The sequence below is a fragment of the Chionomys nivalis genome, chromosome 1 (genome assembly GCF_950005125.1).
Source record: "Chionomys nivalis chromosome 1, mChiNiv1.1, whole genome shotgun sequence".
NCBI lineage: Eukaryota > Metazoa > Chordata > Mammalia > Rodentia > Cricetidae > Chionomys > Chionomys nivalis.
Genome location: NC_080086.1, coordinates 106,986,149 through 107,004,934, shown reverse-complemented (window position 1 = coordinate 107,004,934; position 18,786 = coordinate 106,986,149).

Genomic DNA, 18,786 nt, shown 5'->3' with positions numbered 1-18,786 from the left:
AAATAAAATAAAATTTTGCATACTTCTCCAATAAAAACAGAAAGAAAAACTATATTTCTTCTTCCAAAGTATTCAGGACAATGAAATGGTCATAGAAGCTTTCAATAGACAATCAAAATCCCACAACTGAAGGTCTGACAGACAGCATAGAAAAAAGGCACGCCCTGTCCTTAACATTTCCACACTGGGTCCTGGGAGTCACAGTGTCATGAGCATTGTAGGCTCTGCCTCTAGCCAGTTAGAAATTGATTTTGCTCTCAGAACACAAGCTAAGAAAAGTATTTTAATACTTTATATTATTAGATATACTGTACATATGTGACATATTTAATACAGTATAAATCTCCCTAGGTTATTAATAAAAAGCAATCAATGAGTGTGCAAAGCTCAGGGGCTCCTGAGATCTGACAAGAGATGGCTCAGGATGGAAAGGATCTGGGAGAGAATAGCGCAACTGTCACGGAAGTGCTGTAATCACCCACCTGAAGGCTGTGGCTTCAAAATTCAGACTGTGCAGGGCCTTGAAAGAAATGATGTGAGCATAGTGGGCAGATGGCAGAGAGAGCTGGAATAACTGGTGGGTCCTGGACAGATATCAGGGGATGGAACCTCTTCATGGAACACTGAGCGGCCGAGCATCTAGAGAAGAGAGGGAGCAGGGGAACAGAGGTCGGAGTGTGAGGAGTGGTCTGTGGAGCAGAGGGGCAGTTTTACGTTGGTCATAAGCATACATACTGACTGATGGAAGTACTTTATTTAAGAGAGCATGGGGTTGTAGTCTACTGAACATGACACACCCTTAACTTTGGCTAATGAGAGCAGATGTCCATGTACAATGAAATATAAATTCCAACATCGCGGCTACGCATCTTTCCAAATGAAACTTTCTACATAGTATGTGTCTTCAGTTGTGTGGGCAGCTGCCAGCTACAGGAACCTGGACAGAGGTAAGCAGGACCTGACGTCATACACACCAAGAAGAGACATGTAACTCAGTTGCTGCTGCATTTCTTTTGCTCTCAGATACTTGATGAGCCTGTTTCCCAGCCTTCCTACACTTTGTGTGTTGTGTGACAAATGAGGAGGACTCCATTTCCTTGCTGGCCCTGCATGGATTTACCTTTTCTCTGGCGCCTGAGAAGTCTAGACGCCAATGTCTGTGGTGGCTTGAAGGTAAAATGCCCCCTAATGGGCTCCAGTGTTTAATGCTTTGTTCTCAACTGGTGGCACTGTATGGAGGTGTGTCACTGGAGGCAGGGCTTGAGAGGAAAGGCCTCTGCTGACTTCCTGTTTGCTATCTCTGCTTCATGCTCATGGTTTATGATGTGAGCTTTCAGATTTCTGGTTCTACCTCCATGCTGCCTGCGGTCATGTCCCAGACCGTAAAGGACTCTTGTCTCTGTGCAGCCACAAGCCCACATAAACTTTTTTTTTTCTCTTGGTTGTGATGGTTTATCAAGGCGAAATAAAAGTAACCAATATAGGAACTTCAGGGACATTTGGAAATCCCATGCTAGAAGACAGCAGGGCTGCCCCAGCAGGGGAGCCTCTAAATGTGTTTCTACAGACTCAGAAATAGGCTGCTACGGAGAGGTCCTTGCCCAGCAGAGGTTGTGGGTGTAGTGTATAGCTTTAACCAGATTCCCCAGACTGGGAGACCCTGGTTGCAGCCAAAGCCACATTTCTTATCCCAGAGGCTAAGGTGATGTATTTAACAGAGAGAACCCACTTCCTGAGGGCGTTCCCCAGACAATGAGTGGATGCAATGGGGCTTCCAGGTGTGGCTCACCGTCTATAATACTGTCACACCTGCTATGGTCAATCTCTCATCATAAAGCACACATATTCAGCAATCAGGATTACTTTTATAAAAAAGAATTGGATGTACATTTGCTGCCATTACAGCCACTGAAACTATGAACCTAAATTTGACAACTTGGAACTGCTCTGAGAGACATGATCCTTGTTTGAATTGACAAAATCATTGATAAAGATGCAATGCACAATGTTTGTCTTTGAGTCTGGGGCTTCAGTGTGGGGCACTGTGCAATGTCAGGAAAGCGACCTGATGTTTGTCCGTGTCTGGAAACAACATTGTGAAACAATAACAAGAAGAGGGAAGTCCAAATTTTGCCCGTCATCCTAGCACTTAGAAGGTATAGCAGAAGTGTTGGGGGTTGAAAGCCAGTCTTAGCGCACCCTGTCTCTAAACAAAACAAAAAGTAAATTAATACAGTTTCCACAATGGTCTGGTGATAGAAGGAGAAACTCAGAACTTTGTGCTTCTGGTCATTGGCTTCAGAGGCTGTGCCCTGGAGGCAGGTGATGGGCTGGAGCTGGGGCTTTCTGTAGATCCATTGGCAACTCTGTCTGCCATCTTTACTCAGTTATAGCAGACACAGCTTGAAGACAAGCAAGCAAAGAAGCCGGTCAGAAGAGAGAAAGCTGTCTACAGAGGACACAGATGCCTTTGCTGCCACAGGACCTGAAAGAAAATAGGTCACTGTTATTAGTTTTTGAGAAAATAGGCTACTAGGAAAGTTGAAATCTAGGATCGATGTCACAGTATTGAGGCTGTATTTGGACACCTCCACTGGTATTGCTCTGCTGGGTGCTATGACATGTATTCATACCCAAAGTTCCATGAAGATGAGGACACGGAAAGAGTGAACGAGGAAAAGCAGAGAACTCAGAGCCGGTGGAGGTTCCTGCTGAGAAAGCCTGTTCTACATCCCAGAAGTTACTTTGTACCTGATGGGTTCTGTGTGACTGCAGGCAGAACTTTCTGTCCTGCCAGCCAGCTCCCAAATAACCACACAGAGTTTTATCATTCATTATAAATGCTCTGCCGATAGCTTCAAGCTGTTACTGACTAGCTCTTACGTCTTAAACTAACCTATCTTCTTATTTATGCTCTACCATGTGGCTCAGTTTTTTTCCTCAGTACGGCATGCCCATTTTGCTTCTTCTTGTGACTCAGCCCTACTTCATCCCAGCGTTCTCTCCACCCTGAAAATGATGCCTGACTTTGGGCCGTTGCGCCTTTTATTGAATCAATCTGAGTAATACATCTTCACAGTGTATAAAATGATTACTCCACAGCATGTGCTCATGGCCCTACTTGTGTCTCCTCACCCCTCTGCTAAATGGTGCTTCTTTGTCCCCTTCATGTTATTAGATCATTCGGCCTTATCTATGCTTCTGGAGGTGGTGGGGGATGGGAACAGTAGAGGCAGATTTCCCCTCTTCATCTGTTTCTGAGTGAATAAGCACACTCCTACGTACCTTGGAGCATTTTAATGCAGTTTTTATTGTAGCCATTACCTTTTACTAAGAAACTATCATAATTTTGATGAAGATACTAAAAGAATATGATTTCCAGCTGAGTGCACTGCACGCCTGTATTCCTAGCACTTAGAGGGTGTAGCCAGGAGGGTTAGGAGGTTAAAAGTCAATCTTAGGTACGTATTACATTTGAGGATCCTGTCTCAAAACAAAACAAAAAATAAAATCATCTGATTTCCGCTAGGGTGTGATGATTGGAGCAGAAACTCGAGGCAGAGCTTGAAAACACTGGAGCAAGCCCAGCCCTCAGATGTCTTTGAAGTGTCCCCGTGATGAACGTCTCAGAGGTCTGTCTTCACATCCTTGTGATCAACGGGGCAGTAAACTGTATGTGAGCTGCAGCAGCCCATGTTTGCCACAACACAGGCATAGAGCCCCGCAGGCTGATCTGAAAATAAAATTAGAGCCTTTTCTCATTGAGACTTCTCTGGGAACGGTCCACCCATTCCACACGGGCGGTCCTCATCAGCCCTTAATCTTATTTTAAACTTTTCCTTTTCACATCGCGTAGGGTATCCTAAAATCATACTGAGTGCTTTAATCATGGTTCTTTGGCTCTTTTGATTCAGAAAACAAATCAGCCTGCTGGCACCTAAGCAAATGAACGACTGAAAGGGAAGAGGATGCCCGGGGAACCCCAAACACCTTAACTCTCCGCGGCGCATGTCCGTTCCCTGAAGAAAGGGTCCCTCTTCCTACTATATTAATATGTTGACTCACACAGCACTATCTTATGTAACTTTTAACTATTTTATATATTTCTACTTTCTCTCTGCTTTTATTAATTATGCATCTTAGTAGGTTTCATTTGACTTTTCACGTGTGTAGAGAATATAGCTTGATCATGTTCGCCCACTGTGTACCCTTCCTTGCCACCCAACTCCGAGTCTGACTGAAAGGCAACTCAGAGAAGGAAGGAGCTTATTTGGCTTATACTTCCGAGTCCCAGTCCTTCATGGGAGAGATCAGGGTAAAAGTTCAAGCAAGAATTTGAAGCAGACGTCACAAAGGAAAATTACTTGCTGGCTCCTTCCCAGGCTCATGCTCAGCTAGCTTTCTTCAACAGCCCAGGACACCTGCCTAGGGAGTGGTGTTGCCCACAGTAGGTTGCCCTCACAACTGGAACATCAATTCAAGGTAGACACGCCCATAGGCTAATCTGATCCAGGCAGCCCTTCAATTTCTATTATTAATAATCCCTGTCCCATCTACCCAACCAGCTTCTCTTTTACTTTGTCAGTGTGTGTGTGTGTGTGTGTGTGTGTGTGTGTGTGTGTGATCCAGTGAGTATCATCAGGGCTCCTTATGGGATGATGAATAAGGGTTTATTTACATGAACACGTGGATCTATGCCACTGAAGACAGTACTTCTCCCCACCTACTCACTACTATCGGCATATAAACCCTTAAGGGCCACTGAGCTCCTCCCTTTTCCATGACAAGTGCTGAATGACCCAGACCTGAGCTCTTCTCCTGGAGCCACAGATGCTGTGAGTTTCAGAGTGCAACCCTCAAGTCATACCGGAAGTCTGTGTTCCACAGCACGCCTCTCTCCCCCTGGCTCCTCCAGTCTCTCACCCTTTTCTCTACATTTTTTCGGGCCCTAAAGGGTGATGTCGGTTTCCCGTCTATGGATATGTAATCAACAGTTATTTTCTGTATTCCAGTTATGAGTCTCTTCGTCTCTTCAGTTGCAGCTGCTCACTGCAGAGACCCGAGGCAAAGCGGATAGCGCTGATCTGTGGCCATAAACGTAATTGTTGGAAAGGATTTCAGTGGCTGCACCGGGTTCTTAGTAAAGCAACAGGAACGGTTTCCTCGCTGGGGCCTGTTGCCAGTGCGTGTGGTATCCGTGGTTCCATGAAAGAAAACCTTCTTGTCTAGCAGTATCTTCTCATATTTGTCTTAGTGAGTTCTGCCCAAGAGGGATTAATTTGTAAAGAATAGAATCTTACTCCTTGTTGTCCTGTGGGCTAGAACATTACCTTCAAGATGTTGGTTTCTTGGAGGAAGGAGAGAAACTCCTTACTTCAAACATTTTAAAGGGTGTTGTTAATCCACTAGTGAGGATGTTCTCATGACCCAAATACTTCCAAATGCCTCTTAAACACCCTTCAATGCTGTTTTCTGGCTGGCCTGACTTCTCAGACAATGTGTCTAGTGTATTTTTCTTGATAATATTCTAGTTTGTTTTTGTGCACCCCTGTGCAGACACACAGGTTAAGAATCCAGAAATCCCAGCAGGCACTGGAAAGCTAACACATGCGTTGTGTTCCTTCTGCCTGCTCTCCTTAAATTCTTTTTGTTTTTTGTTTTTTTTTTTATAGATTCTTTATTCCCACTTAAATGTGTGCCCTAAGAACAAGTTCTGTAGCTCTCATATGAAATGGTCCTCTCTCATTTCAATTATGAATTTATCATTTTCCTACATCTCCTTTCTGGGAAAAATTAAGCAAATGCAATTATTTCTTCTGTGGAAGTATTTTTATGAGTGTAACAGGAATTGCTGAAGGGCTTTAAGCCAGGAATAAACATACCTGTAGACACCAGACAATAAGGAGCCCAGGGGGAAATGAGGGAGCCAATTAGGAAACAATGCGTGATTCATATGAGAAAGTGTGAAGGATTAAACCAAGGTGCTGGCATTGGGAGGGGAGGAGAGAGACAGATCTCGTCACATCGTCACATCGCAGGAGGAAACAATAAAACAGCAGATGTCTTAGAGGTTTGACCAAGGTCAGGAGGGTAGAAACTCGGGAAAGGATCTAATGTTTGTGGCTGATGGTTTGGGAAACGGGGTAGATGTTGAGCTAATAAGAGTCACCGAAGATTTCTTACTGAAGGTTAATAATAGAAATTTCTCATCTGTAGCATCACGGTGCATTCCAGCCTCCAACTCCCAGACAGACACCATGCTTTTAATTTTCCTCTTCCCTTTCAATTTTGTGGCAGGTAGAATTGGCTACTAGGTTTGTAACTTACGGTGACTTTTGTTAATAGGGTTTTATTAGAATATAGCTGTGTCTACTTATTCATGTTTGGTTTGTAAGTTTTGGGGAACCGAGCTGAGTAATTATGATGATGACCCACAGAATCTTGGGTGTTTGTCCTTCCCTCTTGGAGAACAGCTTGCCAGCTCCCAGTGTGAGGTAGATGGTTCTGTTTCACGTGATGTAGAAATGAGGTGTTGTACACTGCAATATCCCACCAAGAAAAGACTAGAATCAAATTACATCCTTTTTGTTCAGAATTAAAAGCTTGTGGAATTTCTTCTCCAAATTCGTATGGAAGCTTGTCACAGAGGGGAGTGGGTACACACTCATATGCATTCATATGAAGCTGTTTTGGTGAAATTTGAAGTGTCCCCGTACTTATGTGTTGAATACGTGGTCCTCTATTTCTGACTGTAAAATTTTCAGGAGGCGAGGATAGACAGGTTACTGCAGGCAGGCTGGCCTTGCTTCTGGCCTGCTGTCTGCTGTCAGAGTTCCTGATGCCACAGAGGAAGACATTCCAGTTGGTCTTCTTGGCAGTAACGAACCACAATCCCCTGAAGCTGGAGGCTAATACACATCCTGCTATCTGGTGTTTCTACTGGGCAGTTTGGTCACAGGGATGCAGACATAACTAACACAGAAAACTGATGTAGAAGAGAGATTATTTCTGTGATGGAACCTGACTATGATGTTCACAGGCCTTGACACCAGTGTACAGGAGGGATGAGGGGGAGTTTGGGATTCAAGTTCTAGAATCCATAGGTCTAGCAGAGCCTTTTAGGATCATCCTGTTGGGAGCTCAGAAGACTGCCAGACTGATACAAACATGAAATGTGCTAGTCAGGCCTCGGGTAGAAACGGGAATCTACTGGCTCCTGGCTCACAGGCCATCCCTGCAACAGAACCTGACTAGTTTCCCTTGTATCCTAAAATATGATTGGGACAGAAACTGTTTAATGGATCAGTTTATTTGGCAGAGGGAATAGTAAGACAGTATTCAGGCACATTTATGGCTAGCTGGTTTTAGCCAGATTTGCAGTATAAACTGGGAGACAAAAGTCGAATGCAGAAAAATGTGTAAACTGCGTTTTGGCGATGAAAGAATTATGATGCTGTCACACGTTCAGATGAAACAAATGCAGACAGAGCAGTTGTGATTGGAGAAGAGATCACTGGAGGGAAGAGGAGTTTTCACATGGGAACAAGAGGGAAGGTATCTTTTTTTGTTTGTTTGTTTGTTTGTTTGTTTGTTGTTTTTCGAGACAGGGTTTCTCTGTGGTTTTGGAGCCTGTCCTGGAACTAGCTCTTGTAGACCAGGCTGGTCTCGAACTCACAGAGATCCGCCTGCCTCTGCCTCCCAAGTGCTGGGATTAAAGGCGTGTGCCACCACCGCCCGGCGAGGGAAGGTATCTTGAGGTAGATTATCGCCCACTGAGATCTCCAGGCTGTCTCAACCTTGGTCATCCAAGGTTTGATTACAGTGAGCCATGACTAAGGCAGAGATGCTGAGAGTAAGTGATAGATGGAACATCTGTACCAAGTCCCACCCCAGAGCTCAGAGGACATCATGGAAGAGAGGCAGAAAGGATGTAAGAGACAGACGGGGAGTGCTGTGAGGTTCTATCTGTTGGACACGGCAGAGCCATTGCAGCCATGAATCCACGGCATCTATGGCTACCTACACAAGATCAAGTCAGTTTAAATTTTCCAGCAGGGAAGGTAGGGAAGGGTTTCTTGGGCTCCAGCCGCAGCTGAGGAGTTGTTGGCAATTGATGGCTACTTGGTGAAGAAAATACACTTCTGTTTGGGAGGATGGCCACTGGTAGGTTGCCTGTGTCTCAGGGGATGACCCCACACTTAGGCACATGTAGGTAGCACTAATTGGACTAAGTGTGCTCCCTGAGTGACAGATATAACAAAATCTAGACCTTCAATGGACACATGCACACATGTTTCCCCCCCCCCCCACACACACACCACAGATGTTTTTAAAAGACAAAGAAAGAAGGAGCTAGAGTAAATATGGCCAGAAGGTTATTAAATGACTAATAGAACAGTCTACTAGTATTTACAATTTCTGGTTTTTGTTTATGTTCTGCACGTTTCTTTATTTCAGTTACACCCTTCAAACCCTCTATGGCATAAGAATAACTAAATCAGTGTCTCTTTTTTAAGTTTATCTTAACAGCATGAGTATATTCTTAGTAAGAATTAGTGTCAATAAGCCTGGACATTCTCAGTAGGGCTTCCGGACTCAATGAGGGCTTGAAAGTCCCTACTTTCCCTAGGTCCCAATGTGTAGACTGTGACATAGCACAAGGGAACCGAGACACACTTGCCTCATCTCCATGTGCAGTGAGCATCTTTCACACAGGGAATTCCTCCAAAGCACAGGCATGGGGTGGGTGTCATTCTTTGTTCTTGCCATAGACGGTACCTGCCCCTTCTAGCAACTGCATCGCCTTTAGAAGCCAAAGCCCATCCATCCACAACAGCTGCCAGACCCACTCAGAAGAGTGAACTTTCAGAAACAAAGTTTTAACTGTGGACCTCTGATGGTCACTTTGCACATATCTGGGGCCTCTTGGACAAAAATCATAAGGCGAATCTTGAACAAACTGTACTTTACCCTATAATTATTAATTTCAAATTATATAGTTTAATAACAGAAATGGTATAAGAGCACTAGAAAGCTTTCAATGGTAAGATGTGGATTTAAATCTCATTTTAATGCTTTATTAGATGTACTATATTAGGCAAATGACTTCACAAGTCTAAAATCTCCTTTAGATGTTTTTATCAATACAATTCTACCAACCTGCTAAAATCTGGTTTAAAACTGGGTTGATCACATGGTGTATAAAAATGCCATTCAGGATGCAAAACATTTTTATTCTATAAAAATAGAAATCAATTTTGAAAGATCTTATTTATTTTTATTTATGAGTGTTTAACCTGAACATATGTATGTGCACTGCAAGTGTGCAATGCCTGCAGAGGCCAGAAGAGAGCACCAGGCGCCCAGAACTGGAGTGAGACATGGTTGTGAGCCATCATTGTTGTGGTTGTAGGTGCTGGGAACTGATCCTGAGTATTTTAAAATAACTTCCAGTGCTCTTAGCCACTGGGTAGTCTCTCCAGCTCTCAGAAACAAACTTTATTATGAAAATGACTTATGCCTGTGTTAACCACAGCAGTCACAAAACAGCCAGCCCTAGCAGCCATAGTGCAAAAAGGACCCTGTGTTCTTAATATTTCCATTTGCAGAGTACAGTATCAAGAAATTTCTCTTCCAAGGCCAATTTTTTGTTTGTCAGAAAGGCTATTTATATAATGTTGGCATTCCTTGGTCCTTGTTTTATACAATGTGTTTATGGCTCTCAAAGTTCTTAACACAGTGAAGGTCTTACATACTGCAGATATTCCATTTTACAGAGGACTTTGGAATGAAATCTCAGTTGTAAGAGGGATAACATGTGCTTAGCTTAGCCAAGACCCTGTGTTGCATCCACGGTTCTGAACGAAAGCCAACCAAGTGTCTTCCTCTCTCTTCTATTGCTGTGAAGAGACACCATGACCAAGGCAACTCTTACTAAAGAAAATAAACATTGGAGGCTTGATCACAGATTTAGAGGGTTGATCCATGATCGTTGTGGCTGAATGTAGACTGACATGGCACTGGAGCAGAAGTTGAGAGCTTTATATCCTGATATGCAGGCAGCAGGCAAAGAGGGAGAGAGGGAGGAACACATACACACGGGGAGAGGGGTGGGCCTGGTATTAGTTTTTGAAAACTTTAAACCCATCCCCACTGAGGCAACTCCCCTAACAATGTTATGCCTTCAAATCCTTCCCAAAACAGTTCCACTGACTGGGGACCAGGCATTCAACCATATGAGCCTTTGGGAGCCATTCTCCCTCAAATGACTACACCAACAAAAACAAATTATTATGTACTTTATCAGGAACCCCCTTTGAGCCAAAGTGCTCAAGGTATATATCTGTCACACATAGACCCACAAATCCTGCCCTCCTAGACATTTACAGCAAAAAGGGGATTAGCACAAAGACCAGGGTGGCCTCTCATTATTCTTTAAATCACACAGGCAGTGTGGACACTGAGGGGGGCATTTTCTTTAGTGAATATCCTGAGTATAGTAATTAAAACTTAAGACATAACTTTGGCTCTTATACTACAAACACAGTGGTGAACATTGATTTTTTTTTCCTAAATACTAAAATTTGCATGAAGGTTTGAATTTTATCATAGACCATTCATATTGTCACAGGTAGCCACTGAAACCTTCAGATTCTTTTTCTCATCCTTGAGAAATGTATTCCAAATGTCTCAGTCTGAAAATGGAATATTTCAGTTTTTCTGAATAGACATAGATTTCCACAAAGCCTGCACTTCAGCTCACAGGCCACAGGATCATAGAAGCTCCCTTCTCTCTTCCTCCCTCTCTTTCTCTTGTTTATTTATTTTTGTTTTATGTGCAAATATATTTGCATGCCTGCATGTATGTTTGTAAATCACATGCATGCCATTCTGTTGGAGGCTAGACGATCCTGTGCAGCTGGAGTTACAGACAGTTGTGAGCTACCATTTGGGGCTTGGGACCAAACACAGGTCCTCTGTAATAGCAATAAGTGCTCTTAGCTGCTGAGCCAATTCTATGTCCCCTGAAAGTCTTATCTTTAAGTGATGGAGGTGGGTCTTGTATTAATCTGTTGCTTTCATTGGTTAATTAATAAAGAAACTGCCTAGGCCCATTTGATAGGCCAACCCTTAGGTGGGTGGAGTAAACAGAACAGAATGCTGGGAGAAAGAAGCCGAGTGAGGAGTTGCCATGATTCTCCCACTCCAGACAGACACAGGTTAAGATCTTTCCTGGTAAGCCAGTTCATGGTGCTACACAGAATATTAGAAATGGGTTAGATCAATATGTAAGAGCTAGCCAATAAGAGGCTGGAACTAATGGGCCAGACAGTGTTCAAAAGAATACAGTTTCCGTGTAATTATTTCGGGTATAAAGCTAGCCATGCGGGCGGCCGAGTGCCGGGGATGCAGCCCGCCGCTCTTATTACAACATTTAAGGCACTCCAACCCAGTGCTGGGGTAGTAAGCAGCAGTGGGATTAATAACTTTCATTTATCTATTCATCAATAGCACCCAAAGAGACCTAAACCTGAGGTTTGACACAGAATCATGCACAACAAAGTTTTTGCAAGGATCTGCCTGAGGCCAGGCTTCCCTGGTTGAGGGCAGAGTGATTGTGAAGTCTGTATACACTTTTCTGGTGCACATTTGGAGGTGCCAGCAGGCTGTCCCACCATTATATTTGTATTCAGCATTGAGCTCAACAAGATTTTAGAAAGGCCATTGAGGTCTTGGTATTGTGGAAAGCTCTAGCCTCACAGTCTTGATGAGTAATCTAAACAATGCTTCCTGACTGGTTTGATGGCTTTCAGGTTACTTTGATGATTTTATCTGTATTTTAATTGTTTATCATTTTTCGAAGGACAGTTTTATAAAATGTAAAATAATTGTTTTGCCCCAGAGGATGTAGGAGGCACAGAGATGCATTGGCTGCCCCTCTTATGATCCCATCAAGGCCGTACAGGTCATTCTTGGTAGGGAAAAGTGGTCTCCATGAGATTCCCTTAGACAACACCATTGCTGTTTGTCTCCTAGAACACATCCTTGCTCATGGACACACACATAAGAAAAAGTGCTCACTGTCCTATACCTTTAGCCTTTCTTTGTTTAGATTTTTAGTTTATAATACAGTTCCCTAGAAGACAGAACAATTTAATTAAATATACTCTCCAGAAGGTATTGATACGATGAAATAATCCAACTCCTGGGGGGTTCTAGCTTCCAATGTTGGCAGAATACACAGGTTATCACTAAGCATCTTTCAGCCCCAAGCTTTACTTTAGCTCATCAAAGTCTTACAACAGTCTCTCTCTCTCTCTCTCTCTCTCTCTCTCTCTCTCTCTCTCTTTCTCTCTCCCTCCCTCCTTATTGTCATCACAAAGGATTTCAAAGAAGGTTTTTCACTGCATGGAAAGTCAAAATTGGCTGAAGGTACCGATTCCGCACGCCTCGACTAACACTCCTCTTCCAGGGAATCCCTCCCTGGTGCAGGTCCCAACAGGCTTCCTTCTGGTGTCCCCTAGGTGGATGCTTCTGCATCTACAAGTTCAGTTGATTCAGAATAAGCTTAGATCTCAGTCACATGACTCTACAGATGTGGTCACTCTCGTGGTCTTACAGATTTTACATGCTTGTGCATACATGGTGACTTTGCCCATATGAGGCAAGTGACACATGCGAGGTTCTACCTGTCAGCTGGGGACAGCAACAAGGTAAATCTTATAAGGAATGTGACTGCTGAGGCGGGAGCAAGAGCAGGGACATGCATGCATCATGAACTAATGAGATCAGTTTCTAGAGACCAGAGGCTTGCTTGCTGTTCATTCACGGCACAAGAAGCTGGGTAAGGATGCCTCCAGAGAAACTGCCCTTCAGAGGTTCAGTCCACAGAGGGAGGAAGGCAGGATGGCTTAAGGCTTCAAAACTCTATTATTCATGATGAAAAGATTAACATAAAGTAGGAGGGGGCCGTGTTTAGACTATCATAAAAATGAAACTTCAGAGAGATGATAATGTTTAGACAAGAGCAAAGTGTTAACTTTTATACAGTCATAGCTTTTGGATTCATTTATCTTACTTTTAAATATTTTTTTTCCTTCTAGTAAGCTCTGAAATTGGGCATTTGATAGCAATGTCTGGTACAAAAGTTTATAATCCACAACAAATAGCTGACAAATAGAACTTAACATGGAGATTAGGAATTGGTTGTTGATTTTTAAAACTTCCTCTATGTTCCATGAGCACATCATGGTACTTTTAGAAAGTACGTCACATGGTAATCCTACGTGGGTTACTAAGCGCTGTCCACAGTAATTTCTATTTCTCCATCGGGGTCCTGAAAATCTCTTCCATACACTCTGCATCCCTCTACCATCCACGGTGGGTGCTGTTTCCCTTGAAAGTCACTTGTAACTATGAATAAAGGGAAGTCTGGTGTTAGACATGCAAGCCAGTAGAGTGGGCTCCAGGAAATTCCAAGACCCAGACATCATACTATGCTGACATCGCATGTCCATATTTGTGGTTCGTTGATGGACCCATTGATCTCACCTTGTGGCAGGAAGGAGGGACAGACAGGAAAGGAGAGCAGTCACTTCCTCCGTGAGTCAGTCTACTGGTTACAAAATCATTTGGAATTTACAATGAGGCTTATTTCTGTGGACATCTAATGGTGCACTTGGATCTCTGTGGGAGGTTAGGGCAGTCTTTGCTGTGTGGTTTGCTGTCTGTAGAGAGAGGAAGAATAGCCCCTTGTCAGTGCCCTCTAGGGAGTTATGTCAAAGGATAAACGCTTTTAGCTGAGCCCCCTTTCTTTCACTATATCGTACTTTACTCTTAGGTTGGTGCATGCTTCCATATAAATAATGCTTAGCTGTTTCCACTAAGTACCAGCATTTGGAGTCTTCCATTCCAGATGAGCTGCAGAATAATGTCCTGTTCAATGCCCAGGCATTGAGAGGTCACAATGCCCTCAAGGTTATAGCCCTTTTCTTCCACAGGAATATTTTTCAGTCCCCTCTAGAGCTAGTGAGACACAGCACATGACAGAGGTTTTGAGAACTCCAATGAATAAATATATATTACTGTGTACAGCACTTCGTAGCATTTCCATGTAGCATACTTTCTAAATGTTCAATGATAAGTTTTTGGAACATATAGTGATGGAGGAAGGTCATTGGTTAATTAATAAAGAAACTGCTTGGCCTCATAGGTTAGAACATAGGTGGGTGGAGTAAACAGAACAGAATGCTGGGAGGAAGAGGAAGTGAGCTCAGATGCAGGGCAGCTCCTCTCAGAGCCAGAAGCGATGCAGCCAGCCGCCAGGTCAGACATGCTGAATCTTTCCCAGTAAGCGCACCTAGTGGTGCTATGCAGATTATTAGAAATGGGCTAAATTAATACGTGAAAATTAGCCTAGAAGAGGCTAGATATAATGGGCCATGCAGTGTTTAAAAGAATACAGTTTGTGTGTTGTTATTTCGGGGCATAAGCTAGCCAGGCGGCCGGGAGCTGGATGGCAGGAACGCAGCCCGCAGCTCCCATAACAATATAGGAATTAAAAAAATCAACAACCAATTCCAAATTCCCATGTTAATTCTATTTGTTATGTATTAAAATTTTTACTCTGAAAAATCTCAACAGAGGAATCTAAAATGACTAAAGACACTTAAGGAAATGTTCAACATTCTTAGTCATCAGAAAATGCAAATCTGAGATATCATATTACACTTGTAAGAATGACAAGATCAAAAACTCTGATGACAACTTATGATGGAGAGGTTGTGGGGTAAAGGGAACACTTCTGAGTTGGTGGTGGGAATGCAACCTGGTATACAACCCCTTTGGATGTCAGTGTCAGAAAATTAGGAAACAACCTTCCTCAAGACCCAGTAATACCACTTTGGGGTATATATCCAAAGCATGCTCAACCGTGCCACAAGGACATGTGCTCAACTATGTTCATAGCAGCATTGTTTGTCATAGCCAGAACCTGGAAACAACCTAAATGCCCCTTAACCGAAGAATGGATAAGGAAAATAAAATGTGGTACATTTACACAATTGAATACTACACAGCCAAAAAAAAAATGACATTTTGAAATTTGCAGGCAAGTGGATGGAGCTAGAAAACGTCATTTTGAGTGAGGTAACCCAGACCCAGAAAGACAATTATCAATAATCATATATACTCACTCTAAGTGGTTTTTAAACATAAAGCAAAGAAAACCAGCCTACAAATCACAATCCCAGAGAACCTTGACAACAAAGAGGACTCTAAGAGAGACATACATCTATCTAACCTACATGGGGAATATAAAAAGATAAGATCTACTGAGTAAATTGGGAGCATGGAGACCTTGGGAGAGGCTTGAAGGGGAGGGGAGAGTAAGGGAGGGGAGCAGAGAAACATGTAGATCTCAATAAAAATCAATAAAAAAATATATAAATTGTTCCAAACTTAATTCTTCCTTGAGAAAATAAGTCTAAAACTAAAGTATCTGGTTTCCCATATGATAAAATTAACCACATGCCGAGGAACACAATCAAAGGCTGGACAACTGGCCTCACCTGATGGTTCAGGTGGGGTGCTTATATATTGTGCAAAGTCAGTTTGTATGCTTTTGAGAAAAAGTGAATTCAGAGAATAATGGTGAATTATTACAATGATAAAATAACTTTGGAATGTAATCAAACAAAATGTTCATATAGATATATATCTGTGTTTCCAATAGAGGAGACACACACACACACACACACACACACACACTCAAACACATATAGGTATAGCGGTTTGAATAAAAATGTCTTCCAGAAGCTCAGATATTTGAACACTCAGTCCCCAGTTGGAAGCCTGTTTAGGGAGGACTAGGAGGCATGTCCCTGCTGGGAGAAATTTGTCTATGGGGTCATGTCTTTGACTCCTCACACTTCCTATACATTCTCCCTGGTTTGTGTGCTGTGGAATATTAGTCAAAGATGTGTTACATTCTTGTACGGAGTGGAATATTTGTTTAATAATGCAAAGATGTATTACATTCTTTCATGCTGCATTTGTTTAACTTTGTGAACATTTGTTACTTTGCTTGCCTAAAGTGCCTGATTGGCTTAATAAAGAGATGGAGGACCAATAGCTAGGCAGGAGAGAAATAGTCAGGGCTGGCAGGCAGAGAGAATAAATGGGAGAAATCTGGGAAGAGGAGATTGAGGGGAGGGAAAAGGAGAAGAGAACACCAGGAGCCAGTCATCCAGCCTCATGACAAGCCACGAGTAAGAAGTCACGAAAGGTATATAGAATAGAGGAAGATAAAAGTCCAGTGGCAAAAGGTAGACAGAATAAGTTAGGAAACATTTGCTAGAAACAAGTCAACTTAAGGCCAGGCATTCATAACTAAAAATAAGTCTCCATGCATTTATTTGGGGACCACTAAGTGGTGGGCCTCCCCAAAAGCAAAAGAATAAAAAAATAACAACTACATTTGTGTCTGCAGTTCAATATGTGAGAACTCTCAGCTTCCTGTTTCTGCCTTCATAGCTACTGCTTGCTGCCATGTTTCTGGGCCAAAATGGATCCTAACCATCCTGATCCAAAAGCCAAAACAAACCCGTTCCTCTTTTGTAAGTTGCCTTGGTCATGGTGTTTTATCATAGAGACAGAAAAGTAACTAATATAACGTGTGATATGGTAACTCAATTAACCGTTAACCAGATGATTAAATTAAAGGTAAAAGCCAGGTTCACAGGTGGCTCCAGAGCTATGAGTCAGACAACCTGAGGGAGAGTTGAAGAGATGAGGGTGATAAGGGCTATGGGACATTTCCCAGCATTCCTGGAGAGACTACAAAGACGAAAGGAAATGAAATATCTGAAGGCATCTCTGGGGATAATGAAATACAGGATGTCAGACAGACCCAAACATGAGCAGTGTGCTACACGTTAACTGTGCCTAGACCAAGCGAAGTGAGATCTCAGATATCAAGTTAAAATGGAGTTTAGAAACAAGCTCTGTGACACGGGCATCTCCAGTCTAATAAGAAAAGGTAGATGCGATCTGTCTCCCCAATAAGGAGACAAAATCATTGCTGTCCCCCAATTATCTATGTAGATATTACAAATTAATGGACATTTTGAGATAAATTAAAATAATGCAGTCTTGTGCCATCTTTTGCTTCAGTAGAAGCAGGTGCAGAGATAGCCAGAGTTGGGTAAGAAAAATGATACAGTGTAACGTCAGGAGACTTTTCGTTATCTATGCTGGAGGGCAAGGCAGAAACTTTAGAAATGACTGATGACCTGTGTTAGGATCTTTTAAAGTATCAGAGTGTATGCCTGTGCCTTGTTCTGTAGCAGAAAAGGAAATATAGAGATGGAATTGTTAAAATTAAAAATAGAACGGGGGTGTGGGGATGGCTCAGTAGATAAAAATACTTCCCATGAAAGACCAAAGAACAGATTTCAGATCCCCAAAGCCCAGAAAAGCCAGGCAAGCATGGCAGGGGCCTGTCATCCCCAGGTTGGGAAGGTGAAGACTGAGTCCCTCGGGCAAGCTGGCTAGCTAGACTTGCTGAGCCATGGCTTTCTGGGTCCAGTGAGAGACCCCGAGTCACTAAACACACTCGAGGTCTAGTAAAGACGACAATGGGCATCTTACTATGACCACCACACATTCTTACTAACATGTGAACATGCACCGGCACACACATGGAAGCATGCATACACAAATACACACACATACCACACTCTCACTAATGGATAGGGCATCCATCAAAAACCTAGAGAAATGCTGGAGCTAACAGACATTGTAAACCAAATGGACATAGCAGATATTTACTGACCATTTTACTTAGGTAAACAAGAAAGAATAAACCCTCTTCTCAGCAGCTCACACTACTTCCTCTGAAACTGGCCACATACCCAGTCACAAAGCAAAATGAAAGAATCTATCCATTTAAGGTCAAATGAGAGGGTCAAAACTGACAAAGGAGGACAAACAGCCAAAAATGCCAGTATCTAAGATGAACGTCGGAGAGACAGGAATAAGAATGGAATTTTAGCTGCAGAGGGCAGGTCACTCAGACAATGAGAACAGATGTGCAAGAGCAAAGGGCTCAGAAACGGGCCTGACTGCTGCTGAACAGTGGGAAGCACCGTCTCAAATGACCTGGGCACAGATTCTTTGAAGAAGGAGGACTAGAAAGGACACGGGAAAATTGTTTGATAATTAAGAACTCACACATCTCAGACCCCTAGCATTCTCCAGGCACAATAAAAGAGAAGAAAACTATGATCAGGCATGTGGCAACGTCCTTAGATTGAAGAATAAAATATCTTAAAAGTAACCAAAGGTACACGATCAGCTATGTGTAGAGAAACAAGTTCGAGATAAGGAAAATATGTTTAATTTGAAATAGAAGCCAGAGCTCTTTGGAGATGCTTCCTTAAGGAACCTTGAGGAAACACGCCAGCCATTTGCCAGCCTAAGTGTCTTTGTTTTAACGAAGAGAGCATCTTTCAAAAGCCTAGGGACAAATAAAGATATCTTCTACTTTTATATACAAAAGAAAAGTTTTATGATAAGAAATGTTCAACAAAAGGAGGAAATCCACAATGCCGGATAAATGGGGTTCGCCACCTTATCTAAACGTGCAGAAGAACAAGTCGGGGCCCGTGGAACTCTGCAGAGTATGAAAGGAGGAGCCGCAGGAGGGAAAATAATCACACACAATGTATCAGAGAAAGCCTTTTACCCACATGAGACTAAAGAGCTCAAAAACTTAACTAGATACCA